Source organism: Struthio camelus, chromosome 15 (genome assembly GCF_040807025.1).
Source record: "Struthio camelus isolate bStrCam1 chromosome 15, bStrCam1.hap1, whole genome shotgun sequence".
Taxonomy (NCBI): domain Eukaryota; kingdom Metazoa; phylum Chordata; class Aves; order Struthioniformes; family Struthionidae; genus Struthio; species Struthio camelus.
The window spans coordinates 15,572,296-15,589,351 of record NC_090956.1 but is presented as its reverse complement, the minus strand read 5'-3'; the positions used below and the strand labels follow the sequence as shown (position 1 = coordinate 15,589,351).

The window sequence follows — 17,056 nt, the reverse complement described above, 5'->3', positions numbered from 1 at the left end:
GCCTAGTGCTTTCAGGAAGCATCAGATTTACTGCACATGCACCTACTCAGTAGGTGTAATTCCAAAATGTATGGGCTGAACATGTGGTGTGCATGTGCTGTGCAGTTCTGATGCATGCACAAAATTAGATTTGCTATGCATAAATTGGGAGTTTATACATTCTGGAAGCCTCAGAAGCACTCTCTGTGTGTAGGTGTGGTCTTAAGATAGATTTGTGTGCGTTTGTCTGGATACCTTAAACTGAAATACAGGACTACGCTATTGGGATCTGAGTAAGACATAATGAAACTAAAATAGAGCTAAAATTGAGCTGACTTCCTGCATAAGTGAGAAATTCATTTTTGAAATAAAATCACGGTTGCTATTGTACAACAGAGCTCTCATTTGACTTGTGAGTATGGAGGATTTTATCCTTAGTAAGCACAGAGTGCCAGCGAATTTACACTGATGCTTCAATTAAATCTGAATTCTGAAGATAAAGGAAATAAGGACCCTGTGAAAACTAAGATCGTCGCCCTCCTTTTTATAGCTTTTCTAAGGAACAAGAGTGTATGTCTTGATGCACGCTGCAGCTAAACTTCTTAATGTACTCTGAGGTCGGTCACCTGAGAGAGGAGCAAGGCTTTTGAACGGGGTGGTCGCACGTGTTCTGTGCGAGGCAGCAGCTGGATAGGAGGGAACGATGCTGTGTGGATGCTGATGGGGGGAAGCTGGAGTGCGAGATTGTACCTTGTTAGGCAGAAGAGAATAAAAGGTAAGATGGGTTTTTTCCTCCTAGCCTTAACTGTTGGAAAAGTGTGACCTGGAGCTTTTGAGAACAGGAAATTAGTTCTAGTGATTGCAGACTTGGTTAGCTTTTCGTTTCTCTCTCTTGGTTTAATGCGTCAGTAGAAGCTTTAAACATGAATCACTTTGAAAAATACATTCATTTCTAGTCCAAAATTGGGGTATTGCCAAATGAGGAAAGGTTTTGGTTCTGTATAAAGGAGCTTAACTGGTGACTCTGTCCAGTAGCTTCCACAGTGTGGAAAGGGCATTTATCCAACTGGAGTGAGCGTCGGGAAGTGTAGTGCTTCAGCAGCAGTTTGCGTTAATGGTAAGCAACCGCTGTTGACGTTCTTGCTTGTTCTGTGTAGCTTAAATGTTCTGCGATGCAGAACTGGTGGTTCTGCTGGTGTGCAGCTATCGCTGGGAAGTGAACGAGCTATTGAAAAGAGACTTTCTGAAGAGTGAGTTCAGACCCCGCAGCAGATGGCTGGGTCCCCACTGAGCCCTGAAACACGGAGCCCAGCCTGTCGCGCGGGGCACCCGCGTGCTGCCCTGCCTTCCCGAACAGGGGGGCCTGCACCTCCCACTGCCTCCTCATCTATTTATTTTTAATATCTGGGTCAAAAGTAGAGTTGGGAAAAAAAACCCCACAAAGTTGAAATTAGAAAAGCACTTATTTCTAGCATTGTGTTAATGTTGAGCATAAATTGTCAAATAGAGCCGGTTGGATGCAGTTGGATGGCTTTGAGCCCTTGCCAGGGAGGCATTAACACAACGCACAGTAAGTCCTGAGCACTGCTGTGTCACCTAGGAAAGTTGTATTTACATCTCTGCCTATGTTGCCATTTTCTAATAGCGCTATAAACTAGGGGCGAGAGATTATACTCCTATAATGCGTAGGGTAGATATTTGAACAAAAGTACAGCTTAAAGATCATCATTGTTTTGACCTTTCTTTTCCTCTTCTTCTCCATGCATAGTGTGATCAATCAATAGCTGCTCTGGGAGCACTGGGTCAATACGATTTAAGCCGGTTAGTATGTCAGAGTGATGCCACTTCAAATACCGCAGCGTTGAAACCTGGCTGTATAAATAAGGACGCGTATCATAGAAACTAGTTTGGTAAGGGGAAAGACATTTTTCTCTGAAAGATCTTTTTAATGGATTACTTATTTTAACAATGAGATATCACTTTTGCATTATTCCTGAGCTGACAAGTCTAGATTTATGCTGACATAAATGATTTTGAAAAATAGAAATGGTCAAAAAACCCTGGGAGAACTGCTTCCCTGATCTGAGGCAGATCAAAGGAGAAACTGAGGGAGCGAGTATGCACATGTGAGGAATTAGCTTTGATTCTCCTTAACTAGGTTAGTCTGAAAAGTTCTAGTTCTTTAAATAGAAACATAAACTATAGACAAATAGCGTAATTTTCATTGCACGCCAGTGAAAATTCAAGGTCTGCGTGCCTTGACTTTTGACTTGCAAAGTAGCTTGTTGGCTTTACCAAACTTGTTACTTTACCAAGGTTTTTCTTTCCTTTGTAAGAAAAGTGAATGTTGTTTTACAGATGGAGATTTGTTGACCTGTGGGTGTTGAAAAGCTTATAGGTCGCCACTTACTGACTTGGGTAAGCCTTCAGTTCATGGTACTCTTCCAAAGCTTCTTTTCTTTTTTTTTTTTTTTTTTTGTAAACAAAGAAAATCTTAGCTTGCAGACTTAATGGAAAACATGAACCATCTGTGAATGTTACTTGCAGCTCATTTGCTTCATTGGCAAATATTAAACTGTGTTGTAAAGATCCAGTGAAATTATGGAAATGGGTTTTAACATTAAAATCAAAGTGCAATTAGAACATTTCACTGCATAATTGTTTGGCAGAGTAAGATAGTAGCAGAAGATACCCAGCTTTCTGATTTATTGGTCACAGGTTGTTTCTTTAGAACTACAGAAGCTGGGATACGTTTTTATATTTATATTTTTTAAATGATCTACACAGTCATGAAAAGACAGTGTGTACATATTTAGTTTTCCTTTTTTGTATGACTGGTTTTTACATTTTCAACCTGTTATCTCCATTTTCTCTAACCCAGCATAAGCTGAAACTTGGATGCTTCAAGGAAGTAAAGACAGCAGTGCCTTCATGTTTTACGGTTGTGTTTGTCTTTGTGTGGAACGTAGACTATACTTGTTTTTCTTATGTCTAATAATTAAAAATGGTTAATCATCAATGTGGTAGAGTATTTTGTAAGTAAACACCATATTGCGATAGTCATACAAATAATTACGAAAGATACCAATTAAATGTGTTCAGAATTGTGGAAGAGGTTAAAATGGTGTTGATGTAGTGTTGAAATCCCTTAGAAGAAAAAAATTAAAGGGATATGTGTGTGTGTGTGTGTATATATACACAGAGTCATGGTTTTGGCGAATAACTTGCACTCGTGATGCGAATGATCTCTGCTTTGCTGTCTTTTATCGATCCATGAAAAATTATAGTAAGCTGACCAGTGATACATGTAGTCCTGGTAGTTTTTATTTTGTGTGCAGGATGCTCAGGGTAAGGTTACGTTTACTGCCTTGGGCAGCTGGACACCATGAGCTCAGCCCTGTAAATGGAGCTCCAAGTAGTTGAAATTACTGTGCGGTTGTCTTTTGTGTAAAAGCTTTTCACAGAATCACAGAAAGGCCAAGGTTGGAAGGGACCTCTGGAGATCTAGTCCAATCCCCCCACTGCTTTTTAAAGCACAGACTGTTTTGGGTTTGTTTTTTTTTTTTTTCTGTTCAGTGTTTATACAATAGGGTCCTGTATGTGAATAGAGTCCCAGGTGCTACTTTAGTGCAAATAATTTTTTTTAATTGCATACTGTGAGCTTCAGACTAGCTTCAGGAGTAAATATTTAAGTACCTCTAATATTGAACATTTGCTGAATGCCTTAGTATTCCTGTTTCTAAGTGTTCAGTTTGCTTATTTGGGGAGTAATGTTAGTCTAAGGAAGAAAAAAAAGTGTAGCTTTCCAAATTATCTTGTTAGTGAGTTCAGCTGGAGTTAGGAGTGCTCAGCACTTTGCTAGGTAAGGTGAGCAAAGTGTGGCAGATGATTCCAGCTCTAAGCTGAAGTTTTATAGGGAACATTGCTCCTTATGAGGTCAGAGCTATATTTCCATGCAGTAGGAAGGTAAACTGCTTTGCAGGGAGCCCTGTTGCTCTGGGGAAGACATGTGTTGCTTCTGTATTTGAGTTGGGCACAGCTGGGTATTGCTATTTACTGAGAGCGTAATAGGAAAACTCTGATAGTTTCCAGCAATGCAGGTGGGGCAGATGTGAAGCATTTGCCCATAGCACACAAGGATAATGCTAAAAAAGCAGCTGTTCCCCTAACAGTCGGTTCAAAAGCAGGGTGTTTCCAGTGGTGACCTTTATCAAGACTGAAATAGTCTTGCCTCAGCTAATGTTTGAAATGCAAAAGTGTTGAACCATGCTTGTTACTGGTCACCTGGTGTGAAGGGATTTGGTACTGTTTGGTCTCCAGCAGGAGTTCCCGTGCTCACGATGGTTTGGGATTTTTCTCCAACAAGCCTCCGGTTTTTCCTCAGTTGGTGGAAATGCTGGTGGGGGGTGTGTGTGTGTCTGTTAACCGTAATACCTTTGCCAGCAGTATCTTTGGGCAGGGAGGAGATGTTGTCAGGGCTAAGGGATTTTGACTGGATTTTCAGCAAAGATCTGCTAGCAGTGGTTAAAGCAAGCCCTTTTATCTGACGCGCAGTTACCACTGTAGCTACCTCGTGCGTCTGCCTCTGGGAAGGATAGTTCTCCTTACAGTGGCATCTGCAGATGCGCCCTTGTTGGGGCAGACTTTGCGGTGTGCCGCGTTGTGGCGAAGGTTGGGAAGCGTGTGAGGTGCTTAGGATCTGGAGCTAAGGATGGGAACCAGGCGGTGGCTGAAGGCCAGGAAATACATTGGGAAGTAGAAGAGGAGGCTGGAGGCTTTTGTTCCCAGGCCCTGTTTTAATCCTTGACTTGCATCCTGACCCTGGGCTGGCAGTTGGGGATAGGGTCGGAGCTGGCTTCTGGGAACTGAGCTCATTCTGATTTTGGACTATGCTGCCTGGAAGTGCAAACTAAGATGTGCTGACATGGGTTTCGGCAGGAGACCTACCTCTTCGCTTTTGAATTGGGGAGCCTGCCAAGGCCAAGCGCGTTGAGGTGTTTTGGAGCGAAGGCAAAAGGCTTGCTTTGTGTGTTCTGGACCGGTTTTCTTAATAAATGTGCTATGGGCTTTGGCGTGCGGAGGCTGACAGGCTGCTTTTCTTAGCACTGCTATATATGCATATCAAATAAAACATTTTTCTAAAGATAAAGAAAGAGCTAAAAAATCTCAGCAAGCATCATGCAAATGAACCTGTCCGCTCAATAGCGTTTCCCTGCAAACACCAACACAGTGTAGGTCTTTGTAAAGTGACAAATCAGCTGAAGCAGCAGGAACCTAACTGAAAAATAGCAGCTTTTTTCTGAGCACCTCTGGAGGTTAATTGATGAAAGGATTTCAAGTTGATAAACACAACAGGAGGATTTGGATGTTCTCTTGGACGACAACCTGTATAGTCTGTGCTGCTGACTATGTGGTAAGAACTGTAAGCATGAGCAAATTGAGATGATCTTTTCTCAGAAATACATTTATATATTTGATACGTATATGACTTTCTCCGTTTCAGTGCGAAATACCTCCCTGTTGCTGTGAAGTCTCAGATCATTTCAGATCTCTTTGGGGACTTTGCGCTTAGATGCGTGTACACAATAATCCACCAAGCAGGCACAGCAGGCGGATGACCTCTTAGCTGTGAGGACCCGTGGATGGGAAGCAAACGAAAAGGGATGGACTAAGGCGGCTTTGCGTTATGAGGCTGGCACGTGGTGATGATAAACCCTGGCACAGCGCTGCCGTTGAGCTTTCAACAGAGCTCAAGTCTTGCTACCACCACTGGGAAAACTAATAACATAACAAATGAAACCATTGTTCACTTTCATTAAAAAGAAATCTGATAAGATGGGAAAAATTGAATTAGCCAATCTCAGTAGAGCTGCTGCTTGTCAGCGCACAAGGGGTAGCGTCTCTGATAGAGCGAGCGCGTCCTGGGTCGATCTGGCTGGTCCGAGCAGGCGCCGCGTGCGGGTGGCCTGGGCGGCTGCGGGCCAGCGCCGCTCGCGACGGCAGCATTGTGAATTGATTCCTCTTGGCCGGAGGCGCCGGGGCTCCCTTCCGGGGAGGCTGCTGGGGAGGGCTCCCCCGAGACCCGCACGGCGACCCTCCTTGGGGTGGTTTGCTGCTGTGGGCAGTTACTTGCATTCCCCCTGTCCCCCCCTTTAATCAATGTTAATATCATAAACCTGAAAGACTTTTATGCCCAGGCTTCTTGGCGCTCTAGGCCAGCGTGGGCTTACAGCGACTTGTGGGTCTCGCGCCCGTCTCGGGGAACGCTGCTGTCTGTAACTGCACGTTTTCTGCAACAGCCTTAGCTTGCGTGTGCAAGGTTTGATGCTTATGGCCCTTAACCATCGCTCTGAATTATTACAGCTAAACTAATCAACGCGTGCTCGTTTAATGTTGGAACACTAAATAGTCTGACCTACGGTTAACATGGTAGTCATCTGCCTCGATCTTTTTTAGGCTTTGAGAAGACCGTTGGAGGAATCGCTGTCGGGACCCGTTGGGATTCCTGAGCTACACGTGACATGACCCGATTCTTCTTTTCCCTTGTTATTTATGTCACTGCAAAGGGTCTGTAAGCACAAACAGACCAAAAGGGAACGCTGCGTTTGTATTTATGTAACGCAAGGTAAGGAGAGTGCGGAAATGCTGTTTATACCTTTAGTTAACGTGTGAGTACGTTTGTCGTCTAACCTGTAGTGCGTGGAACAGCATTTCGTGTGCTGAAGTATACAAAGTCAGTGTCTGGTACAAGCTGAGGTAAAAAAGAGTGAAGGGATGTGTGGGGTGTTTTTTGATACTTTATAAGTTGTGCAATGCTGACTAAAAGCAAGGCAGTAATCACCTGTGGAAAGGTTTTTTGGGAAAGAAACCTAAAAACTGCAGAAGCATTTAGGCTTTAAAATAGTACCTGGGGAGGGGGAGACTTAAGGTGGTCAAGTGATACTTTACTTCAGGTGGGTGCAATAAGTCATAGATAATGCGAACACCATATACATATGTGTGTATATATATATATATCTGTATGGTGTTTGACAAGGAGAGGGAGGTTTAAGGAGGCTGATCTGAATTAAGACTTGCAGGGAATTACCTAGCTTGCATTAAAGCCCTCTGAAGTCTCAGTATTGTAATGTCCTTAATTCAGTTTAGGTTCCTTATTTTTTATATAAATTAAAGTTATTTAATTCTGAACTAGAGACTTAGCAGTGTTTACTTTTACACCTTTATTCTGCTAAAATTAATTTTTCAGATTTTTTCTGTAGGAAGCTTTCAGCTGGCTTCTGCTAATCGAAACGGTGTTGCTATAGAGAGGATTTCTTCTTTTTCCTCAGCATGGTAGTCTGGGGACTTGAAACGATGGCAGTAGCCATTTTGTAATACTCTATTACTTGTTGCGTCTTTTAAAATCTCTCTCATGTCTCCTTCTTGTGGAAGGTGTGCGTTCTTACCTTTCGGGTTTAAATAATATGTTATGAGATTTAAAAGCCTACTGTCCTTACATGATCAGAGTGAACTACTTCATTTTCAGTATGTGAGGAAATGAAACGTTTTGTAATAGAAACTTAAATCCTCTGCCTGTGGTATGAAATGACCTTGTATGGTACAAGATTTAGATCTAAGCCAATGGGCACTAAACCCTGCTAAACAGTCTTGCATCTTCAGCTAGCTGCAACTCCATTTTATAAAATCAAAATGGAAATTGTATTCTGAACGCCTTTATTTTAGCAGATTTCAATATAGTCATTTAAATAAAAGTATGAATGTCGAAGATTGAGAGTTAAAGAGAAGATTTGAACGCTAACATTTTGGAGAGATTGAGGGTGTGTGGAAACTTGTCTGCGAGGAAAGGCTCGTGAGCTGCCCCTGCCATGGGCACGCGCTCGAGACGCGAGGCAGGAGCGGGGACGGGGTGACGAGCACCAGTGGGATGCCACTCTGACTACCGGCATTAGATGAAGTCCTACAACAGGTCCCAGAACTCTTCTCAATGAAATCCATGGAGCAGAAATCTGTAGGCACTAGTGGCAGTCTTTTACATGACGTAACCCTCGCCTCCACCTTGTTGTACAGTAATAGTTGCTAACATTAACAACTGCTCTGCCTTAGTCTAAAGAGCAGACTGAGCGGAGTTTACTGCATGTTTGATTTATCTGGACTGGCAGGGCGGGAAGAGCATTTAAATATGATTAGAAACTTGGTGTCTTCCTGCTGTGGGGTTACTGATGGTGACGAGGAGGAAGGGCCTCAGAACACTTTCAGTAGTGACACGAATTTTATATTTGCATAGGAAAAAATGTTGGGATCTAGACTTAGATTGTGTATTCTGTAAAGTGGCAATTTGAAATACAAAGCACGTTCAATAAAGTATTGCCATACCAAACCAAAGCACCAAGTGGTTTTGCTAGTGACCTCTCAGTTAAAAACTGTTGATGTCTTCTGACAAAGTTTAAAAGCTGTTGGGGGCGTAGGGGCAGGAGTGGACAGATAGTAGTTGTGGAAATCGTGCCTTCCTAGGCAATATATCCTCCTATTTCTGTTTTTGGTATGGTTTCCAACGTTCAGCTTTGCTGCAGTGCTATAGCTTTTGTTACTTTAAAGAAATTGTGTTTTGATTTGGTAGAATAGAAGACAAAGCTAGCTAACGGTCAAAGTCATGCTGGAATAGATAGATACTAATTAGGTGACTGTGTTAAATTTCATAGTAAAATCGCCCAAGGATCCTGCATGGAAGGAGAAGGAGGTATATTGAGCTCTGCTGATTGACCGCTCCAGCTCTCTTAATCTTGGCCTTTTGTCATCCAAGGCAAAATTAGAATTTAATTCAGAAATATCCACTTTCAGAATGGATTAATTTGAATAGGAATTAGGACATGAGCACATGAAGCTATTCAGAAATAGATACTGGAATTTAAATTTGTGCCACCCCTTAATTCAGGTGAACTTTGAAGAAGAGGTGAGTCCTATTAAGTAGATTTTAACCCAGTTGTTTTAACAGGCTGTCAAAGTTCAGAACTGGAAAATCTTAGCTTTACTGTAAAATATGTATTCCTAGTGGTTAATACTAAATCTGTTTAAAAAGTATGTGTTGAGTGTATATTGTAACATGGACTGTACCAATGTGCTCCAAAGCATCTCTAGTCTCATTAGTGATAACTTTCTTCAGTGTGCCTTTATCTCTGCATTTCTCTGCATGACTAGTAAAGTGATAGCAAAGCATTCTTCCGGGCGAACTTCCACGAGTTAATGTTTGTAGGTGTTCTGAGGTATTCAGGTAACTTTGTGATGAAATGTGAAAGTATTCATATTGCGTATCAGTGGATGACTTGTCAGCAGTTCCAAGGAACTGCAATACATACTGTTCTTCAGTAAAAAAAATGAAATGTAAGGATGAAAGTTAATGAGGATCTAATCTAAAACTATAAATGCAGCTTAGGGCCTGCTGCCTAAATTGATATATCTGTCTTTCTGTAGAAGATAACACTTTTATTAAACTGATACTGTAGTTTTATTGCTTGGACAGAGTTGTGACAAGGGTGGTCAAAAATGGGAACAAGTGCAATGGCTTGTGACAATCTATTATTAACTGGTTATGAGAAACAGGAAAACATACCTACAGCGGAAAAGATTGGGGGGAGAATATTGAAAAGTGGTCTTGGTTCAAAGGCAAAATATAGGCCATCTATAAGTATTTGGTGCAAGCAATGGCCTATTTTAAAACACTCTCCAGGTTCCTTAGGCATGAATAAGGTGAAAACTAAAGCAAGTGAGGTAGTGATTTTCTTATAAGACTTCATGAATGGCTTTTCACATCCTTATGATACTGAAACGTTTCAACTGGAGACAATATAGTCTTTACATGTATATTTTTCCCTCACAAACATTCTTCTGACCACAGTATCAATTCACCTAGCCTAAGACCATCTTGGGAGAACATTCCCTAAAGTCATAGTCCCTTTACTTAATCATGGATCTAGGAGACTTTTTGAAAAGGGGTAGTGGGTTACTGGTAACATATGATGCTGAAGCTGAACTTTAGCAGTCTCAGCTGGGAGCAGGAAGAAATTCTGTTATTCACTGTATCTGTTGCTTCCTTTCTTTCCTAGATCCAGTTTTCTTTTTTAGCTATATGACTTTAGAATCCTCTAGAAATAATGGCCACGTGCACATCAAATTGTGAATTCAAAGGCTAACAGAAACTGCTCTCTCAGCTTTCTTCTGGATCTCGGGAAAGCCCGACCGCTGTTCGATGATGCTTGGCATGCCACGAGAGGCAGCACCCTTTTGCTGGGGCACAGTCAGTAGTGCTCAGGAGTGCCTGAGTGCTGAACGTTGCTGAGCTGGCAAAAACCGTCCTCCAGGGACGTGCCGGGTGTTGTAGTGGGGAATCGCGCTAGAAGAGTTTTGAAGCTATTGTCCCCAAAAGAAATGGTGCACAGAACTCTGCGGCGAAGGTTTGTGCTCCAGCAGGTAAGTTTAATGCAAATGAGAGAGAAATCGGCGATGCCAAGCTAATAGTACTATTCAGCCCTTCATATTTACTCTGTACTTAACATTTTCAGCAGAGGATAAAAACAATTCATTCCTTAAGAGGCCTCGTGGCTTTTTCTTTTCTGTTATTCAAAAGTGAATGTTCAGACTAAGACAAAACAGTGAGTAAAATGAAACAAGGAGACGAGCATCTAATGCAGATTACTTCTGCTGGAAGATGGCACTTCCATAAAATGGAAGCTGCAGGCAGCAGGTGCTTGGAAAAGTAATGATGATATAATATAAAAAACAGTGAAATTACAGTTGCTGTGTAACTCTACCTTGCAGGTCAGTTTATCTGTGCAATTCAAACATAGCCAGATTTAGAGGAATTGCGCTCTGTAAAATGAGAGCAACGTTTATTTACAGGACCTTGTCCCTCAGGTCTTGTCCCAGTCAGCTTAAGTGGGATTAAAATCAGCCCCAGTTCTGGCCGTAACCCCCTTCATTTTGTCACATGGGGCTGCCAGTATGCCCAGCTTCTGTTATTTCAATTGTATGGGTAAAAGTAAGAGATGACTCATTCCTGGGCATTGTTATAATAACAGGAAGTGTAGAACAGAGCTGTGGTCCAGATTGCTTCTCCTGCATAGCTTAGCTTCAAGTAAAACAAACTTGCAGTGATCAGCTGCTATTGAAAAACTGGACTAATGCCCAAATAATGTATTCTGTATCTGCAATGATGAAATGGCAGCACTCTTCGTTGCCTTAGTGTTTGTAATATTGCCATACTGGTGACAAACTTTCTTGCACTTCTTATGGTGCAGGTTCCTGTCAGTCTGAATTTGATTCATTTTACCTTATTGCACCAAAGATTAAATTATGTCACTTCTGTCTGTGGCTACATGTGGTTGATTTGTGGAATACGTCGAAGTGGTGAATGCATAACATAAGATTGATTACGATACCATTTCTGAGAGTGTAATGATAGCTTCTTATGGCTTTCAGCTCTGTCATTGTGCTGGTGTCAAGCTGTTCTGAAATGAAAGGCAGTTTGTGAACCTGTGTTATGTGTCACGTTATCTTATGGGAAAAGAAGGTGGGGAGAGCAGCAATTTAAAAAAAAAAAGTGAGAAAAATCACATTTATTCATTGTATTTCTCTGTAACATAAGAACTGTCAAAGTACTTGGATATTTCACAACACCATACAGGCAAGAACACATTCAAGACAGGACAGTGAATGGGGCTCTGTAACAGGTTAAAATGAGTGAACCAAAATCTGCGTTTTACGTTTTAACGCAACATAAGTGGATTTTTTTTTTTCTAATGGTGCCTTGAAGTATCTAACTATGAAATGTCAACTTTAGTGGTGAAATTTAGCAACGGGAAGTGCAACGAATTGCTTGTGACAGTCGTCTTGGATGGTTCATCTTCTTAACAGCGCTTGGTGATTTGGGCGCCTATTTAAAGGCATCAGAACTAACGAGATTCTTCAGTCTCCCACTGATATTGTGCAAGGTACTGAAAAGCACAGGGAAAGGGGAAGCTAATGTCGGGCAGCTTTCAGAATCTGAGTGGACCACAGAAATGCAGATTAAGAGGAAAAGGAAATTTGAGGATGTCACTGAATTTCAGTAACAGATCTGTAAATATCTCATGTTCTGGGTCCCACGGGTTCATCTTCAGTGGCAATAAAATATCTGGCAACTTTGGCTTCTTTTCCTCGGCTCTGCCAATTATTTTCTTTATGTGTATTTCTGTTTTGGTCGGGTTATTCAGAAGAAAAAATGTTTTGTCAAGTGTGGAATTTATCTGTGGTCTGAGCCATGAAAAAGGCAGTTCCTGCTTCTGAGGAAGCAAATAATTTAATGCCATTCATCTTGAAACCCAGCAGTCCAAAGATGGATGCTTTTTATCGGAAGAAAATCCAAGAGCTTCTCCTTCCAATACACGTGCTTTTGCATCTAGCGTTGACCAACCACCAAAAGCTCCAGAAAATAGGTTCCAGTGTAAATGAGCATTAAACATCCAGTGATCTTCCTGCAGGAAGTGAAAATCTAATGAATGCTGGATGCTATCTTTCCCATGTTCACTCTGCAATTTTTTCTTTGTTTTCCACTCATATGCTGTCTTGATTTGGAGGACATGCAGGTTTTAGATTGTGGACACAGCACGTTTTATCAAAGTCACAGGACAGACTTGCTATTTTTCTTTCCTCCAAAGTGGGGGAGGAATTTCTCCCTCTCTTGTGTAATGATAGCTGAAACCATGGAAGTTTCTGTCCAAAGAAACTTCCTTCTGGACTTGAATTTAGGTGCTGTGGATGATTAACTTGGTATTAACTATGTGTATGTATTAAGTGGTTGGAGTAGGCAGAGACCACAGCAGAGCCACAGATGGAGCAAGAAAGCAACTTTGGCTTTACTGACTGGTGTTGGGACGGGGAGTGGGTGACCTGCCGCTTGCCTTCAATTTTTGTGTTCGGAGAGAGGTGTCTTCTCATCTGTCCCCTGTAAGCAGCCAGTGCTGCCTCAGCAAAATACTCCTCTACTGAATTTCTGCTTGTCAGGCTCCACCTTTATGGCTCCAAATAACAGCAGACCATTTAGGCTAACAAGATGGTAATCATCAAAGATCATTCAAATGCAATGAATGCATTTATACTCTGCTAAACTGGGCCTTTCTGTTTGTATAATGATATTTGCAAGTAGAGTTTCTAAGCTGGATAACTTAATTTAGCTGTTCAAATAATTAATACAATACTTGAAAGTAAAAGTGATTTGATTTGTCTCTAGCTACTGTACGAATGCATCAGGGACTGGCTTGTCTTACCCCTTTAAGATACAGTAATCGGACAACCACACTGACCATTGAGTCCTAATGACAGATAATACCATTTAGAATTAACTGCTCGTTGATTTTTCTTTTTATCGTGCACCTCAGACATTTAGATAAGAGACTGTGGTGTGATATATCCGTTTCTATATAACAGTATTTAACAGTATTTCCGATACTGTTTTTAACACACCTTTTCTAAATAGTTTTGTAATATATACAAGAAGTGTTTACTGAAAGTTGCTTCCTCCTAAGGTGATATTTTCCTGTGAAGCATGTTTAAGAAAGTTGTTCCTCAAACAGTTTGTTTTCAGTTCTTGTGCATTTTAGCTACTTTCTTAGTGAATATATAGATGTGGTTAACTTAATTTACTTGAAGCTTGATTATGAACGAATGAGCTTAAAAAGCAAAAATTCACCTTGTTTTTGCTGAGGTGGTAAGAAACTGGAACAATTGCGGTCCTAAACATTTAAGTAAATATGAGTTTTGTGGCTGTGAAGTATATTCAAAGTATGCCTCAAGTCACTAAGGAGAAGTGCTATTTGAAAGTAGTGACCTAATTCTTGTCTGCCTTGCGCCTCCGCCTTTCTATGCCTCTGACTTTCTGAGCCTGCTCGCCAAGTGTCCTGTAGTGCCCCAGTGTAATGCTATTGACACTTGCACCCACAAGGTAATTCTAGAAAAAGGTAATATTTTTCCAGTCTCATACCCCAAACCCCTGTAGTATGATTTGGACTTATTGCTACCTACATTATTGCTGTGAAATGTCTAGAGATGCTTACAATCTCACCCTTTCATTTCTTTGCTCTTTTACCTTTTTTAATATCTTGTTTAAGGAGTTGGTATCTTTACAATATCTTTCAGACTATTGGTGTGAGAGCGTGGAAAACACGCAGTTGCAAGGCCTTCCCCACCTTGCTAAACTCTGATCTTCCTGGTCCTTAAAAGTTAAAGCATGTGTTATTTCTGATGGGAAGTTTTGCAGGACTGCAAGTTGGATATAGCCAGAAAGTCCTTCCAAAATACAGAAAATAACCATTTGCCTGCCTGCTTTGTATGGAAGTTAAGTATGGGATCAAATAACGTTAGGCAGTGAAAGCTCGATTATGGGCTATTATATTGTTCCAGAGAGAGCTTGGGGATGATGCTTGTTTTGCTCAAATCAGTTTGTTTATCCCAAGGAAAACTAATGTCAACTTCCCAAAATTATTCGTGGTATGGAAAGCATATGCGCCTTAAGTCACCTCCTCCCTCTAATCATTACAGGTGATAAATCTGTGTGACTGATGTCTAAAAGGCATAATAATTGCATGAAGTAAGAGAAAGGGAATAAAGAAGGAAGTCTGTAGACTCTGACAAGGCTTTTTGTTCATTTTTTTTTTTTGCTTGTTTTGTGGAAATAAGCTGGGGAGTATCAAGGACTAGTTTTGCAAATATCTGTATGGTCTTTAATTTTACATAAGCGGTTATGTGTAATGTTTGCGTACCTGCAAGTCCTAAAGGTCCTTTAGCTAGAATGCTGTAATTGCACTCTTGGGAACCAATATTTTTATTTCTCTCCAGAATCACTTCACTGAACACTCATGACTACAGCACTCCTAGCCCCTTCAGTTACTCTTTTCTAATTACGGAGACTGCCAGAAAGGGGGACCTCCTCCCCCAATTTCAGCTGAAGAGCTTGTCTACTTCAAACAGAGCATCACTTCATAGTAAAACTGTTTTTCTTTTGTAAAAAGAGGCAGGAGGGAATTCATGGTATATCTTTCCCTGAGTACATGCAACACTTTTTTGGTCCTATTCTTACTGCTAGGAAATTTGGTTCAGAGTACTGAGGACAGAGTTCAGAAGTTTTGAACCCTATGTGTATCTGCTCTACTAAGAATAATGCAGCAGAACAGCCACAACTGCTGGAATAGCTTCACTCTATTGAGCTGAATCAGCTTTCGGCAACTAGATTTGAGCTAACACGAGAACCAGAGTGCCGCAAATAGCGTGGCTGCGCGAACAGCGCTGTTCCTCCCTTCGTGGTGCCTCTCCATACGAGTCCGCGTAGCTTGGGGCACCACACAAGCTCTTTTCCTACCAATAGGAATGAATTTTGATAATTTGGAAATGCCTAGGCATCTGAGCTCCAAGCTGTTTGAGTTGGGCACATATCTTCCTTCAAACAGATACCGTCTACATCTACTGTGATCTGTTTGGATCATGCAGCAGTTTGTTTCCAGCTACAGTTTTACGTTGTAAAAAGGTGCTTGAAAATCTGAAGGGCTTTAGTAGGGACAGGAGAACTGGTTCAGGCAAAATAAGATGCAATTCAAGCACACGCTTCAAGTGTTCGTAAAAGTGTGGGATAGCATCTATGGGGCTGTAGGTTTTTTCTTCCTCACACTCCTCTGTAATTCCTAATTTTGGACAGAAGCAGATGGACTGAAATTCTCTTTCCCAGTCCCCCTTCTAGGAGATGATATTTTCACAGGGACAGATTCGCTGGCATAGTTGAGGGAGGGAACTGGCCTGCTGCATTTCTGACCTAGCTGAAGTCTGGAAATAGCACAAGAAAGTGAGTTCGTGCATGAGTTCTTAGGCAATGGAGAAAAATACATTCCCCTTACAATTTTTCTTTAAAAACTAACCAAGATTTGTATAAGGTTCAAATTAAAAGGATATTATACAGATGTAAGTGTTGATTAATGCTGAGCAGAACAAGGAGGAGCTCCTTCCTGGGATACCCTGGAGAAGAAGCAATGCTGCTGACATGCGGGTGTCCCCGATCAGATGGGAGTGATGGGAGCTCTGTGGTGTCTGAGATCTGACCGTAGGAGTGGAGTGCAGGGCTGTCCTCACCCCTCCGCAGGCTTCTTACACAGCTCCTGCACCTGTGCAGTCATTTGGGGGTTGCTTTATGCAAGTACAGTAACTGCTAATAGTTGGAGCCTGGAAAGGTCTTGAGGAAAGCATCAGATAAGCTGCCGCTGCTCTTGTTCTTCTCGGTTGTCTGCTTGTGGCCACAGCTGAAGACAGGAGACTGACCTTGCTGAACCCTTGTCTGAACTGGGAAGATAGCTCTTTGCTTGGCTTGTGGCTCAGGATACTCTATGAAGGTGAAGCAGACCCACAACCCTGAAAGGCTGGCTTCCTCCAAATATTGGGTCTACATTTTAGCAAGAAGCCATCTGTGGCAAAGGGGAGACTAACATTACACATTGATTCTACTCCATAAGAAAGTTGTTTAATAGTCCCTTTAATGCCTATACTTCAACACTAGCTAGCTGCCTTGGTAACTGCAGGGAAGAACGGCTACCCTTTTCCTCCAACAACTTGCTTTCAGTCAAGTAAGCTACGTTTTTGCAAGACCAATAGGAGATGGACAGCAAATGTTTTGTTACCTCAGGAACTGTCAGTCTCTCTGATTTTTCTAAGCTGACGTAAATTCTGGGGCAACAAATATACATCTGCTTGTTATGTGTTTTTTTTTTTAAACGTAATCCATGGACTGAAACTTAGCTTGAAATTGAAACAAAAAGGTGGCTTCAGCTGCTGCAAAAGCACTGCTTTAATTTGCAGTGTAGAAGCGACTGCAGCTGACAACTGGAGTGAGGTTTACCAGAGCACCAGAGGCATAAAGCATTTGTGGTCTGATGCAAAGCAAACGTAATCTGCATGTAAATCATGCAGCCTTGCAGGATTCACATCCTTATCTCTGGCAAAGTAGCGTGCTTCTGAAGTATGGCCCCTGTATCCGAAATGACCATTCCTAACAAATAGTGCTGTCTAT

The 17,056-nt window shown here is 41.6% G+C and overlaps 1 protein-coding gene across 2 annotated transcripts in view; it reads left to right on the top strand.

Annotated features, from left to right (window-relative positions):
* The first annotated feature begins 372 nt into the window (after nt 1-372).
* LOC104149733 (uncharacterized) overlaps nt 373-17,056 on the top strand; it is a 308,193-nt gene continuing 291,509 nt past the window's right edge. The window contains exons 1-3 of one of the 2 annotated variants that reach the window (XM_009683527.2): nt 373-754; nt 2,338-2,397; nt 6,436-6,604. The gene's annotated coding sequence lies outside the window, so the exon portion shown is untranslated. The remainder of the gene's footprint in view (nt 755-2,337; nt 2,398-6,435; nt 6,605-17,056) is intronic. The other variant, XM_009683528.2, reaches the window with a different exon arrangement.